Here is a 16310-nt window from a genome sequence, read left to right on the forward strand (position 1 = left end):
GATATGAAGTCATTGGTCCTCTGGCAACAAACAGTCTTACTGCAGCGTAGGGAAGACACCGTCTTCTTCAAGTTTCCACGTTGACCTCCAAAGGAAATGGCCGCATAGCAGCACGGCATCTCCTCCCCAATCGATTCATCTTCCACAGCAAGGTATCTTTCGTCTCTCCCATAAGCTTAGCCTCCTTCTTCATTCTTTTCTCCAGAAGCTTAGATACGTTTTGCTCCCCATTTTTGTTTCTTTCCCGCACACTGTTTTGGTTGATTTCAGTTCTTGGTGACATAGTTCCTCTTCAGGAGAATATCATACGGAAACCAATATTCGATGAAAACTTCGTGGAAACCATACTTCAAAGTTTTGAAAAAATCTGAAGAAAATATGGGATGTTAAGAAGGTGATGTTTTATTGCCACGCAAAATTTCAATTGAAACACACTACGAGATGTGAGCTATAAAAAAGACAAATCCAGCCCTGAGTACTGACATTACTATTTGGCACTATTCAACCTTGATTTTGTCTTTTTCATAACTCACATCTCATAATGTGTTTCAACTTGAATTTTTGTGTGGCAATAAGGGTGTGTTTGGTTTGAGCCCCAGCTAGCCCTACCAATTTTTGGTATGACCAAATCAAGGGCATGACCAATATATTGGTAAGTAGTTTTTGTTTGGATTGTAGCCCAGTTGCTGCCCAAAATTTTGGCAAGTCTTCCGTTTGGTTTGCACCGCTGACCTGAATGACTACACTAGACTTTGGAATACTTCACACGTCTATTATCTAAATAAAAACAAAGATGCATACAAGAGAAAAGAAATATGCTTGCCAACAGAATGACACGAGACAGCCACAGCCGGAAGTTTTTAGTACACTAGTCCTCGCCCAGCGCAGGAAAATATCACGCTGCATGCACTTTATTTTTTTTAAGCACCAAACTGCATGCCCTCACTAATCGTTGCGACTAAAACGACTAATTACAGGCCAAAAGATGCAAAACGCCCGGCTGCATGCACCGCATGTGACATTACATGGACAAAGTCGCGACGCCAATTTATTGGCGGAGCTCTTCTCCGCCCATGGCTTGCCCGCGTGTTGGCGCGATTTACACGGGCCCGCGGCGGCTGTGCTGGGCACGCCAATTTTTTGGTAGTGATCCAAACAGGTAACAAATGCCATGGGCTAGCCAATTTTTTGGTGTGGTCAGATTTGGTGGTCATCCAAACACACCCGGAAACATCATCCTCTTAACATCTCGTATTTTTTTTGAGATTTTTTTAAAACTTCAAAACATCTTCTTCTCGTGGTTTTCACCGGTTTCCACCGAATGTTGGTTTCTGTATGATATTTTCCCGCCGTTCCTCTTATGCTGAGGTCGGTGCTTGCCTAGGCAGGCTCAGGTTTTAGATCTGGCCGATCTTTAGTTTCAGAGAGAATCCACGCAGAATTTGTGATTCTCCTTAGAGCTATTCTGAGATTGGGCATGCTTCTATTCGTCAGTTGGACTCAGTAGTAGGTTGAGAACACTTTTCCTATTCTTCATGAGGCTGGTTCCCACGATTAACTTGTTTTATATATTTTTGATATGAAGATGTGATGCACATGGCCGATCTACTCAGTTTGTTGGAGTGAAGAGTCCATCTTTGCTACCAAAGAGGATAATTGATAATGAGCTTGAAATAGGCAGGGTATTGCTCTGAAGTGTGCTAGTTGCACCAGCAATCTGCCGTAGCGAGGGATGAGTGAACGTGATGCCTAGGTTCATGAGTAGGTGTCAAGTGGACATGGCAGTGACAACAAAATTAGACCTTTCCCCTCCTCTCTAGTCTAGACATAGGCAATCAGGTGGTTCCCGTCCTCAGCAGGCCGCTCGCCTCCGATAGCAGCCTAGGCAATCGGGAGTTAGGGGGAACCCTAATCTGACTTCGGTTTGTAGATATAGTCGTCCATGTTAGGATTGCTCTCCCTGCTACCTATTTGCCTCCCAGGTGCAATATTTCCCAGAGAGAATTCCTTATTTGACACTCCCTTAAAATCATGTTCCTTATTTGACACTGAAAAAAATTTCTTACCTATATGACCTATAGTCTTAATTTTTTTTCCCTATATGACACTCTAGTTCATTTTATACACGTGAAAAGACCTTTTTGCCCCTGTACATAATGTGACCAGAAATATGTAGCATTGAGCCTAATTAAGGAAAATTCGTTTCTGAGAGTGAGCACAACTGAACATGTTATCTCCTCCGTTGGTCTTTTTTGGGATGCGTGTGTATTCTGTATACCTGAGCGCATGTATCCAATGTATTTAAAACATACTCAGTTGTTGGTCTAGTTTCATGCGATATGGTTTGTGAGTGCGACTGTTTGACGAACTTTTGTACGTGTGCTTTAACATTAAAATGCATTCTTAAAAATGAATGAATTTTTTTAAGCATTTTTGTGTGTGCTTCGGTGATCACCTACGTGCATGCCATTAGTGCATGTGCACGTATTTGCATGGCCCATGCAGGACCTATAGCTGTATGGAATGAAGTTGCGTGCTAGCACGAACGTATGCCCGGTTCGGTGCAGCCAACATGCGTATGTATATGAACCGGGTCATATGAAGCTAGAATACATGTATTCGCTTGATCATCATGGTGCGCATATGTATTTAAATATCTATGCTCCGGCCGGCAAGCTGGCCGCGTATATGTACACAAATACGTATAGACAACTAGCCAGACCGGTCAATTAGCACATGAACCATGGAAGGCCTCGGTCATGATTTCTTGTACCGGCTGGCGCACCCACGGGGCACCCACGGGGAGCCACCAAGAGATCCATCCATCATCCATCCATAGCACGCCTCAAGCATCACGCATCAGCCAGGAGATCGACGCGAGCTCGGCTGTCTTCTGGAGTAGATGGCTGAGTAGATGGCCGGGAGGGAGGTAGCATAGCCGGCTCCGGCCGTGTTGCGGTTGCTGTCCAGCCGGCTGACTCTGTCCGCCCACCCCGCCGCTTATCCAGGGGAAAATTCCTAAACGTAGTAGACTTGACCTGATTTTTTTACCGGCTGGCCTAATTCAACAAACTTTTCGAAAGCATATTTGTGGTCACATTATACATACGGGTAAAATGGTCTTTTCACCTGAACAAAATGCACCAGAGTGTCATATAGGGAAAAAAAATTAAGACTAGAGATCATATAGGGAAGAAAATTTTCTCCAGTGTCAAATAAGGAACACAATTTTAAGAGAGTATCAAATAAGGAATTCTCTCTATTTCCCAGGTTTAACGTATCTCCTGGAGGCGCTGGCCGCACGTTGCTGCTGCAAGTTCCTCTTTTCCTCTCGGGCTTGCGACTAAAAACCCTAGCCGCCACCAGGATACTCCCTCCGGCGGCTCCCCTCCGCCGGCGACCTTGGTTGTCGGTGGTGAGGGGGGTCGCCGGATCTACGTTTGTGGATCGTGTAGCTTTATGTTAGGCCCTAGTAGCTTTGTTTTTTCGGTTGTTCATCGTCTTCGCTTCGGAGGCGGCGATGGTGACGTTGAATAAAGAAGGTTCAGATCTATGCTCAACGAGGCATTCGGTCCTATGGTTGTGGATGAATTTGAAAATCAGTCTGTTCAAACAAGGATGGTGTGGCGGCGGCATCATCCTCGTGGTGGACCAGTGTCCTCGGGCTTCATTGTTGCGACGACGTTTGCTCCGACGCCGGTGTGGAGCTTGGGAGGTAGTCCAAAAGCAGACACAGATTGCGGTCTGCATCGACTACATCTGAAAAACGAAACGTGTGCTGGATTCGTGGTTGATGGATGGCAGGTATGGTTTCCTCATTCGACGTCTTAGTCGTGGTGGGGTGCCAGATCTGAAGTTCGACGGCTTGTCCGGGGTGTTTCCCTGGTCTGATTCGTTCCACGACAATGATTTTACTTTTAGTGAGCCACCTTGGAGGTCCGCAAAGCTGCTTATCAGCGATGGAGCCGCATCGAGCTCGTGTGAGGAGGTGATCCGTCCTTTTTTACTTTGGTGGCTGCTGTGGTGGTGCGGGAGGCGGGTGACACGGCTTGGTGTTAAGTTCGGCGATGTTCTGCTGTCTTTTCAGTTTTGTCATGTTGGTCTTTACGCGACTTGTATTTTGTTTTCATGATATGAATGACATGTATTACCATGCAAAAAAAGACCCCGACTGTTGTTTATTTGCACAATTTCAGTTCACATGCATGTCTAGCGAGACCTGCGTGCGTTCATTTTCGTATATAGATTAGTGCACATCCTCAAACCATTCTTTGCATCTTTATTTATTCAAGGTATTAATCATCTTGAAATTGTTTTCAACAGAGCTACACGTGAGAGTTTAACTTTGGGAACCACTAGCGATCAGACTACTTTATTTATTCAACGTCTTCTCCCATTGAAAGCGCATCGCCGGAAATCCTGAAATAAATTCAGGAATAATGCAAGCACCAGGATTTGAACCCTGGTGGGTTGGGGATACCACTGTCCACCTAACCAACTCAACCACAGGTTGATTCGCGCAATCAAACTACTGATGGTTAGCATTTCATCAAACTAGCCCCTTGCCGTACGATTGAAATCTTTCGAAGCGTCAGATTAATCCAAGGAAACATGCATGCAACGTATTCCTCAATAAGAAACTGGTTCCCAGAAATTACGGCAATCTATGTTTTGTTGTTTTTGGTAAGCCGTCATTTGCTTGCACCAAATAAATAAAGAAATTAATGCTTCCCAGAAATTAAGTTAAAAACTCCATTTTCGTTTTCTGGTAAGTTGTGATTGCTTCCAAACAAACAAATACAGAAATTAATGCTTCCTAGAAAATTTCAAGAAAATAGGAAATTTTCTTCCAACAAAATAAAGGTTTATGTAGATCTTTTTTCTGTAGCGCAAGGTGCTGTGGAAACTTTATATTTTGTCAATGGAAGCATCATTCAAGAGAAACATATTATGTGATAGTATATGATAGAAATATTTATTTCAACAAAGCAATATTTCAACCTTGTGGTAGCATTTTTTACACACTTTGGAAACATTTTTTGTGTAACAAAAACTATATTCATGTTTGATGGAAACATTTGCGTCGCAACGGAATTGTCCGGATCGATGACATGAATATACACGGATACAAATTCCTTTGATACGAATTCTTTTCGATGCGTGCAGAGAACTGTCATCAATAACAAGACTGCTCTCGGCTTGATCGTACTAAAACACCACCAGGTCGATGGAAACCAGGTCAATGAATAGTGGCCTCAAAAATCGGGACGTAGCGGACCAGCACATGGTAACATAATTAAATGTCTTACTTCTTTTTTCACACAACGTTACCCTCAACATTTTCTATACACGACGCGCGCCTAATTAGCACCGGCCAGAGAGCGTAGGCTAAACTTCTCTGAAAATAGACACACACTCACACACACGCACCGTATCAAGGCGAGGCTTGCAGGTTGGAAAGGCAGGCTGCTGCCGATGGCAGGGCGTCGTGTGTTGGTCCGCTGCGTTCTAAGCGCCATGCCAACATTCGCGCTCACCGTGCTACGCTTGCCGAAGAAGATTCTTAGGGAGATCGACAAGTGCAGGCGCCGGTTCCTCTGGAGCAACGAAGAGGAGATCACTGGGGCCAGCTGCAAGGTGAACTGGCCGTCAGTGTGTGCCCCAACGGAGCAGGGGGCCCTCAGCGTCCCGGACCTCAAGCGCTTTGGCAGAGCGCTTCGGCTGCGCTGGCTATGGATCGCATGGCACCACCCGGAAAAGCCCTGGGCGGGGTCTGAACTGCCATGCAACGATGCAGACAGGGCCCTCTTTGCGGCATCGACCAAGGTAACGGTCGGAGACGGGACGCGGGCCTCTTTCTGGCTGTCGCCATGGCTAGGGCACGGAACGCTGTCACAGCGTTTCCCCCAGCTGTTCAACCACTCCCGCCGCAAGCACATAACAGTTCAGGAGGCAATGAAAGGCGACACATGGATCCGCGATCTCGCTCACGGGCAAAACCAGCACCTCCTTAGTGAGGTGCTAAGCCTGCACCACGAGCTGCAGCGCTCGGGACCGCCGGCACGGCCTGGGGAGCAAGATGCCATCAGTTGGAAACTATCAGGCACGGGGTCGTATTCGGCCAAATTGGCATACCGGGTGCAGTTCCAGGGAAGGATAGCCACCAACTTTGACCAACTAATCTGGAAGGCCTGGGCGCCAGGGAAGATCAAAATATTCGCGTGGTTGCTGCTGCGGGATAGGCTTTGGTGCAACGACAGGCTGCAGAGGCGGGGATGGCCGAATTCCTACTTCTGTCAACTCTGTGTCAGAAGCCTCGAGTCCTCGAGCCACCTGTTCTGGAATTGCCCGGAGTCCAGGCAGGTTTGGAGCAGGATCGGGCAATGGCAAGGCTGCTCTTCGCTCTCTCCCGCAGCTAGCTGGTGCAGCAGAAACTCCACCACGATCGTCCAAACCATCCTAGCGCGCACAGACACACCTCACCGGCAAGGCGCGCGGTCGATCTTGCTGCTGGCATGCTGGGAGATTTGGCAAGAAAGGAACAAATGCACTTTCCGCCGCGGCATCCCAAGCGTGAGAGAAATCCTCAGGCGCATCCGAGATGGCATCGAGCTTTGGAGGATCACCGGAGCTTCATGCATTGAGAGCCCTTTTGGGGAACCACCATGAGAGAGTAGGATTTTTCCCTTTCGTGCCTTAGGGTTTGCGGCCGCCTGTGGCCAACCCTGCACTTGCGATCTTAGGATCTTCGCCCCGCAACTGTTTTATCACTGCTTCCTGCTAAATCAATGAAAAGCCAGCGATTGCTGGATCTTTCAAAAAAAATGTTCTAGTTTGTGCATTGTAGATCACATACAAGGCTACTGGGTAAATCTCAAGTAGGTAAGTAATTACCTGTTGTGGATTTCTCCAGTGCATGCATGTCTGAAACAAAGTAAAATTGTTTTCTCTAGTTTTCAAGAGTAATACACTTACAATGGGTGAAACAAATGTCTTGGAGCGCATATTCTATGGACTCGAGAAACCAACGGATCTGGCATTAGCACTTCTACAGGAGATCACTGAAAACTTCTCTGAAAATAGAAAAAATTGGCAAGGGCGGATTCGGGGAGGTTTACAAGGTAAGAGTATATAATTAATGATCTGAAGTTAAGTAAAATATTACTATTTCAATGAATAGTACTGGGTCTTCATTTTGGTGCCAGAAGGATGAGAATGATCGCATCTAAATGCTTGTTAACAGGGCATGCTCCAAAATTGTATTGTTGTCGTGAAGAGGATAATTGTGAGTGAACACACAGTGGATGACAGGTTTTTTGATTGCGAGGTTAAAAACTTGATGAAAGTTAGCCATCTGAATGTAGTCCGCTTTCTTGGCTTCTGTTCAAATACACACCGCGAAGCAATACAATTTCCAGGATCAGCAGATTTCGTTTTCGTCCAGAAAAGAGAAAGGTTACTATGTTTCGAGTATATCAACAATGGAAGCCTTGATAAACATATTACCGGTACGACAATGTTACTTATCATTTTTATCTTACCAGGAAATTTCATGTCAGTTTCGTACAAATTCTTAGCGTCATACTTCCACAAAAAAAATCTTATACCATTTCTAGGTATACACCTAATTAGCATGTTAGTTCGAACATTTCATTCTTTATACTTCACTGCCCTCCTTTTTTCCTTGTGCAGATGAATTGAGAGGGCTTGAATGGAGTGTACGGTATGAAATAATCAAGGGGATTTTACATGGTTTGCGTTACCTTCATATGGAGATTAACATTATCCATATGGACCTCAAACCTAGTAATATAATGCTAGACAATGATATGGTGCCAAAGATAACTGATTTTGGTCTATCAAGACTTGCTAAGATCACACATACCAGTGGTACCCGTTTTATAACACAGTAAGCTATGTTCAAGAGAACTCATTATCTTTTGCGACATTTATTCTTTCCAATTTCTTTGTGATATGATGCATCGACATGTGGAATTTTTCGGCAGTGGATACTGTGCTCCAGAATACGAGAACTGTGGGAAGATGTCAAAAAAGGTTGACATGTATAGCTTGGGAGTTATAATCATTGAACTCGTAACAGGACGTAAGGGTGATCCAAATAAGACTAATGTAAGAGTCATTTATCTAACTACGCAGATGTTCTATTTTCAAAATTTTGCCAATGTTTTGTAATTCTATTTGTTACTCTTTTCATGTGTAGCACTCAATTCACACACTCCCATCTTAATTGTCACTGATTTAGTACAACTTTGTACTAAATCAGCAACAATTAATATGGATCGGAGGGTGTACAGTTTATAGATAAAGGACTTATTTCACATACCACGGTATTTGAAGAATATAATGCTGGCTTAAAAATCATATTTGCACAGTCCGTAGTTTGATCAAGAGCCGTGGATAAGATTTCTGTGTGTGTGGAAAGAGGGGGGGGGGGGGGGGGTATTATACTACATGCGCATACATGGCATGTATTTGTGTTCTGCTCAGTGGTCAAGTTGATGCTCCTTTTCCCCGCAAAAAGAAAGAGAGGTTGATGCACTTTTCAGGACACATACTATATATACCAGCCTAATATAAGAAATATCATTTGTTCAATGGAGGTGCTTCGAAGGTGGAGACACAGGTGGAACAATTCACCAATGCATTCACTACGTTCACAATGCCAGCAAGTAACTAGATGCTTGGATATAGGGGCACGCTGCAGGAAAAAAGAACCAGAAGATAGACCTTCTATATCAGCTATAATCGATATTCTCAGCAACAGTGAAAGCATGGATGAGCACATTGATCAGGTAAGCTAGATGGTGCATTCGATCATATAAGTACATAATGCCTTTGTTTTTGGTTTTGTCAAATAAGCAACCAATCTAGTTTAAAATGCATGCATCAGTTCATGTGAGCAGATGGATTTGTGAAAATAATGAGCTCTAATTGTACAATTAAACCATGAAACTTCGACATCCGAGTGCCCAGGAATTGAGACTCATCTAGGAAAGGGTTTTGGATCCAATATATGTATGGTTTTCTCCACAGTAGATCTACCACTTCATAGGGTCGTCCTAGGCATCTCCCGATAAAGGGCGCTTTTTATTTACTCATAATATAGCATCGAGTGATACAAACACAATGAGCACACACCCGGCCTCTGCATAACTAAGATGCACACAGCCAACACTACGCACACACACAAGAATCACGTTGGTAAAGAGCAAAGTCATATAAGACCGAAGCCCTGCCTAGGTGAAGAATGAAAAAGAAAAATCCTGAAGTGATCAAAACAGCGATCGACGATATAGAACAACCACCATCGACACCATCCTTTTCTTTGACAACATAAGGACTACGAGAAGGGTTCTTCAAAAGCAACGCCTTCAAGAAGGAAACAACACATAAGCGCCGTCGTCGCCAGATCCATTACCAAAGGCCAGATCATGGGTTTTCACCCTGAAGATTAAGTCCGAGCAAACTCCAAGCAATGCCTTCAACAAGGTAACGATGCAAAAACACCGTCATTGCCAGGTATAACCAACTAAGGTCAGACTTAGGATTTTCACCCTGGAGCTCGAGACCGGGTGCTCGAGAAGCACCACCCAACTGAAGTCATCCTAAATTATCTCCTCTAGATTCCACAACCCCAGCAGCACAACAAGAAGCATACTTAGACGAGGGAGGATGGTCACATGCACCACCCAAATCCTGAGGTTGGGACGATCTGGCGCACCTGCACCGTCCTCACAAGTGACAGCTGATGACCGATCTGCATGAGACAACGTCACCACATGCCGCCACTACCATCATCGTCGCATGTGGCAGCAGATTACTCCTGCGTGGAGGACACGGCCGCAGTTATGCATCACCGTTAGCGATGCAGATCGCGAATCTTGCTGGATTCGAAGGTCCGAGCCCTTCCGGTGACCATTGTCCAGCAGATGCCGCGTCCACGGTGGCAATGACAGCAAGCCAAGCCCAACCGATAATGCTCAGCAGCACGGGCTAGATCAGGTGCGATCGCGCCGACATCTGCTACATAGGCATCGCCACATCCCCGTCGCGGCGCAGGCGATGGCTGCAGCAACTGTTGCATCGCTACCGCACCCCAACACCGAAGGGAACCTCTGGAAGCAGTGCTAGCCCCGGCTCGATGAGCAGGCTCTCGAGATCGGGGGACATGGTGGCAGACTGGCGGTGCCGGCTCCCCTCCCTTTCCTCCGTGGCTTGTGCGCCTGCTGCAAACAACGCCATCAAGGATTGGGAAGGCGCATTGCTGTCATTGCTCAGCCATGAACCACCGCCGCCGCTGCATCCTACCAGCGATTATTGGGTCAAGTCGTCTGCGTGTACATCGCCAAAAACCATCGATCAGCAGCAGGAACGGAGCCCCGCCGCCGCCGTCGGCCGCACGGGCAAGCCCGGCGGAGATTGCCGGCGGCGGCGAGGGAAGACGCACGGGAAGAGAGCCGCCTGAAAAAGTGGATCGCTAGCCGCCCGTGTCGCCCAGGCGGACGATCGTCCTAGGCATCTAGGGCATCTTAAAAGATACTCCCCCCATCGGGAAATACTTTTCGGGGAATGGATAAACTGAATGTATTTAGACGAATTTTTTTAGACGAAAATGCATCTAGATACATCCATTTCTCCGAAAGTATTTCTGGACGGAGGGAGTATGAGGGTAAATGTCCTGCTCCATGGAATTTGGCTCCACACAAGCAAACCGAGAGCTCCACACCGGAATGATCGGCGAGACGAGGTGCTCGCATCTCTCACCCAGCTCCGCCATTCAATGAATTTAGCTTCATTCTTCAAGGATTTAAGTGCATTCAGCAGGCTGAGGGCGGGGGTATATAATGCCTTAGCACACTCACGAAAGGTATTTCCCACACATGAACATAGAGAAAGAACACAGCTGAAGCGGATACAACCAAGTACTAGGAACTGTGTGAACATGGACTTGCTTTACCCCCCACCCCCCCACCCACCTCCCGCCCGTCATCTACGAAATCCCTATTGACTCTGATGGATATTTGTTCAGTACTGACAAATGTGCTTATTTCTGTGCCTGGAGACAGGGTTTGACCCACAAACAATACATAGGCTTCACAAAATAAATACTATATTATAACTTATAATTTTTGCCCAGGAGACAATATAAAAGGCATCTAGCTTTTCTTTCGCAGATCAGCCTTTGCATGGATGATGACATGCTTGGAATCAACCCGCTCGAACTAAGGTTTCCCTTCGAGCTTCAAAAGCAGATGTCATCCATGGTAATGCTAATCAACAAGACAAAGAATTACTATGCTTTCAATATCGAAACGCCAGGCAAGCAGTACCGTACAGAACCAAACAAAGGCATTCTGTCACCACAATCCGAGGATACTATCCAGATAACACTGGAAATACAAGAGACTACACCGCACGATCTGCCGTACTCCGACAATTTTATAGTGCAAAGCACAAAAGTCAATGGGGATTTTAGGGCCGAGGATATCACCAAATACATGTTCCAAAAAGAGCCAGTTGAAGTGGATGAGGTAAATTTGACGGTTGTAGTATATGAGAATGAGGGACCTAAGGAAGATCTCAAGATTCGTGAAGATACCAAGGTGACTTGTTTGACTGTTGTATATGTGTGTTCTCTATTTTTGTCCATGTTTCCTTCCTTGACAAAGTGTGTATGTTGCCAGAAGAAACAAAAATCGATGATTGAATCTGCTTTGAGCACGGACAAACCTGGCGTTAACACAACTCACGAAGCAGAGGCCATTCACATGGTGAGCTTAGTCAAACAATTTAACTAGCATTATTGCTGAAATGAATTTATTTAATCTAAATATTTCATTATTCTGCATGCAAGGAGATAAATTCTATCAGCTACAAATATGCACGAGGACAATGTATCAAGCAACCAGAGCGTCTTAGTTTCCTCACAACTCCTAGACTTTTGTGTAATCAGCAGACCAACATGAGCGACAGAGCCGTGGATCTTGTAACTGGGGCCATGGGCAGCCTACACCATAAGCTTGACGATCTCCTCAAGGAAGAGTACAATCTAGAGAAAAGCATGAAGGGAGAAATAGATTTTCTATCAGAAGAGCTGAGGGATATGCAGCTAGCCATCCGGAAGGTGTCGGGGGTACATCGGCACAACCTTGACGATGATGTCATGCACTGGGTTGACACTGTCAGGGAGATGTCATATGACATTGAGGATGTTGTTGATGGTTTCCTGGTACACGATGAGCCTCCATCTAACACAAGCTTCTTCAGGGGGCTCATTGAGAACATGTTCAACCACTTCAAGTGGGGCAAGACTCACAATCCAATTGAAGATGCTGTCAAAGATATCAAGAAACAAGTTGAGGTTGTGGCTGAAAGACGTAAAAGGTGGAAGGTTGATGAAACAATGGCTAATGTAGCTTCCAAAATTACCATCGACCCTCGCATTTCGGCTATATACAAAGATCAGAAAGAACTTGTTGGCATCAAAGAGCCAAGTAATGTGCTAATTCAGTGGCTTTCTGATAAGGATGGGGCTATGGACGTGTCAAAACAGCAACTCAAGATAGTCTCTATCGTTGGATTTGCAGGATTGGGCAAGACAACACTTGCCAAGGCGGTGTATAACCAGCTTCAATCCCAGTTTGGTCCTAAGGCTTTTGTTCCAGTGGGTCGTAATCCTAATTTGAAAAATGTTTTTGAGGCAATTCTCCATGGACTTAGCAAAGAATCGAATGCAGAAAACTTAAACGAAATGCAGCTCATCAACAAAATCCGAGGATTGCTCAAGAACATGAGCTATGCCCCATCAACCTTTGACAAAATCCGAGGATTGTTTAAATTACAGTACTTAATTAATTAATTTACATAAACTCGAAGACCCTCTTAGTGCAGTATTTTCTTGGCGATGCTATTCCAGTACTTTGTGCTATTTTGCAAGGATGTAGCATCGAACTCTTTTATATATGAACCCAATCCAACGATCAATATACCGAAGTATCTTAGGCAATATTGCCACGACGCACTAGTTAAGGCAGGCTATTGGAGGTCCGGAGGCGGACGTGAATTTTTGGGACATGGTGCCACGCGATGCCGTAATCCTGGCCATCCATTTGTGCATCAAGATTACTACTTAATATAGGTATTTATGCAATACGACGCACATTAATGAACAACCCATATGAATACGCAGCCTTATACGAGACATGAGTGGGCCTAGCGGCTTTAAGTTCGTGGTATCCATACGAAATTTGTCCGGTAGTCTGCTGCCCTATTTGTCAGGTGGTCTCATAATTGTGTGCAGTGAGCCTTGATCTTTCACGTGGTCAGTTATGTAGCCCTTCTTCAAGTTGCAGGCTGTGAAAAGCAGGAGAACGAGGGAGATGGGTTCAGCAGGAATGGAAGTACAGAGCTTCGAACTCAATTCGATCCTTTGATTTAGATCGTTGGCATAGGAATTAGTCCTGAGTAAAGTTTCATCTTTTTGATTAGTCATATTAGCATGTCGGAGGTTTTGGTGGATAGTTTTGGTTTGGGCTGGTCTAGGGATCGTGAGTGATGCAGGTTTATTCAGATTTAACAACAGATTCAGTTGTTTTTGGTTTCAAAGCTGCGTGTGGTGCTCGTGGGCTGATGAGAGACGAGGAAGCTTAGCTTATAAGGACGCCTTGAAGTTCCACCCTCTCGAGTGAGTAGCCCTCCATGATAAATGATGATTTTAATCTTTCCTGGGTTCCTTGATTGCCTGCCATGCATTTACAGTGTGGGTGTCAGACATTTAAACGAATGTTGACAGCATATGGAAAATTTATGGCAGGTGGCGTGTGGCTCGCACACGTTATTTATCTGCTTGCTGATGTTTCTGTGTGCAGCCAGTCTTTGTCAGGATATTAACATGGTTAGATATTGCCAGAAACCTTGATTAATTTGTAATCCGGTGTCCCGCAGCACCAGCTTGCTGGGTGCATTTACGTTTTGCAGGGGCAGCTGGGTGCATTCGTTCCTCTGCTGTGTCTTTATTTAGTCCATCGCATGTGGGCTGCCCGAGTGACGAATTATTGCCGTTGGCCTGGGTGTGTTGCACACGCACCACGTGGGATTAAATGCCCTCCCTGCGTCTGGTCGTGGTTTAAACAAATTTGCATCATCTCGCGTGATTAGTTGGACTTAATTCTCAATGCTCGCAAATGATGGACATGTATTGTAGATAGGCCAGCCGGATGCGTACATATGTCGCAACTGGGACCGGCGGACACATGCATTACATGGAGTAGACGGATAAGAAAAATACAAAAGGGGACTAGAATGAATCCATGACCAGATCTGGTGCATAGAGGAACAACAACTAATCAATCTCGCGAGGTACGCATTGGAACAAGAACATATCCATCGCACGAGGGGGTAGCTTCAGAACTTGTGCATGCAGGTCATGGCCATAAGCAGCATGTTCGCAACGCCAAGTTGAAAATGTTCTTCAGCCATGCTTGATTCTGCTCAAGCAGTGTTACGTGCCGACACACCGATGCATGTGAAATTAGATGTCCCCAACGGGTGTTGAAGTACGTATGTACTTGTTCTATCACTTCTAAAACTTGCATCCACCGAACTAGAAAACACAAAAAACATTGGTTGAGCGAGGAGTTTGGGAAGATGAATGGAAAGGATCTTAAAAACTTGCTCCATGACGTTCGCACTTGTAGAAATGTCTCCCTGGTTTTTCTTCCGTTCCAGAGATGAACCACACCATGTAGCCGGCGTTGCACTCTGGACAACAAATTAGAGGGAGCGGTGGCATCTGGTTGGAGGTGTGGTGTGATGCAGGGGGTGCGGAGCTAAGCTGGAACTTGGATGAACACATGCTTGCGAGGCTGGGAGAAGGAGAGCTAAGATGAAAACTTGAGCGGGATGGACATTTACAAGCACTCGGGTTGCTTAAAAAGGCCAGGGGGAGCATCCTACACAACCCAGTTCAATGGGTGTGCTGCCTCGCGGGCCATGCACTGCATGTGTCAGCTGCAAATACGCGGCTATACCATTTGCTATACAATGAGGGGAAATCATTATACGGCCAGAGGGTATTAAAGTTGCACGAATCTCGCGGCAGCATGTGGTGTGGATACCGACCGCGCGTGGTGGCATGTCCACTAGTGATTATTCGGTCCGGAGGCCCACATGCTAATTTCCAGTAAAGATGCTAATTACATTTGCCTAAAAATGCTAATTAAATTCAGCTTGTTCATTTTTATTTCTTGTTCTATTCAAAACAAAGCTTATGTGAATATTAAAAATGAATTAAATTAAAAATTCAAATTTGAGCCATGAAATTTGAACGTACATTTAAAATGTTCTATTGGATTCATTTGGTTTTCGATTCTTGTAATAAGCGTGATTCTATACAATTCATAGAAACAAAATTAAAAGTTGTTACACTAAACGCTCTGTCCCACGTCTTTTCCCCTCCAGTGGAAGAACAACAGGGCTCAAGTAGCCGCCTCCTCCACTAAAAAATTAGAGTTCCTCCGCCTCCTGCCAGTGTCGCTGTTGGTCCACCTCATCTCCCGTGGACTTAGGGCCATGGGGGGCACGGTCAATCCTGACCCTTTCTGGTGGGAGGGCTTCGTTTTTAGATCCGTTTTTGAGTTTTGTCAAGGTTTGTGTCCTGCCCAGTAAGGCGAGAGAACGGTGGCCCCCTGCAGAAGAAATAAAGTTCTTCCCATTTAGCCCCCGTTTCAGTACTGCATCTAGCAGCTTCGATGGGCTTGTGGAGGTCAGCCTCCGATGGATCTTCTTTTGGTAGATTTGTTAGGATCTGTTTGTCGTTTGTCTACGTTCATATGCCTTCAGGTTGGATTCTTACAATCTACACTACTCTTCATCGCGACAGTTGCTGTTTTGGTGTACTAGTCCTATGTGGCTTTAGCACGACGACTTCCTGACTGTCTACTACAACATTTTGCCCGGCTTCGATGAGAGAGGGGCGATGACGGTGGCGCTCCTTCAACTCGCTTCAATGCTTGTAGTCATTGCTAGGTGGTCTATGAATCTGGATGTAATTTTTAGTATTTCTGTTGTTCGTTGTACTACCATGATTGAAGATGAATAGATCAAATGTTTATCCACAATTTTTTAAAAAGTTAGGTTAGTGTAATTTATTTGGGTTTTCATATAAATATGAACTCATGAAAACTTTGGGATTTTCTGAGTTGATTTGATATTTGTCCCATGTTGCCTAGAGACTGAGGAGCTACGAGAGTAGCAGGCTATACGATCCCCAGCGGAGAGTAGCAGGCTAT

The 16310-nt window shown here is 45.3% G+C and overlaps 1 pseudogene; it reads left to right on the forward strand.

Annotated features, from left to right (window-relative positions):
• The first annotated feature begins 936 nt into the window (after positions 1 to 936).
• LOC123068120 (uncharacterized) lies at positions 937 to 16095 on the forward strand (annotated as a pseudogene).
• The last annotated feature ends 215 nt before the right edge of the window (positions 16096 to 16310 follow it).

Source organism: Triticum aestivum, chromosome 3B (assembly GCF_018294505.1).
Source record: "Triticum aestivum cultivar Chinese Spring chromosome 3B, IWGSC CS RefSeq v2.1, whole genome shotgun sequence".
NCBI classification, from domain to species: domain Eukaryota; kingdom Viridiplantae; phylum Streptophyta; class Magnoliopsida; order Poales; family Poaceae; genus Triticum; species Triticum aestivum.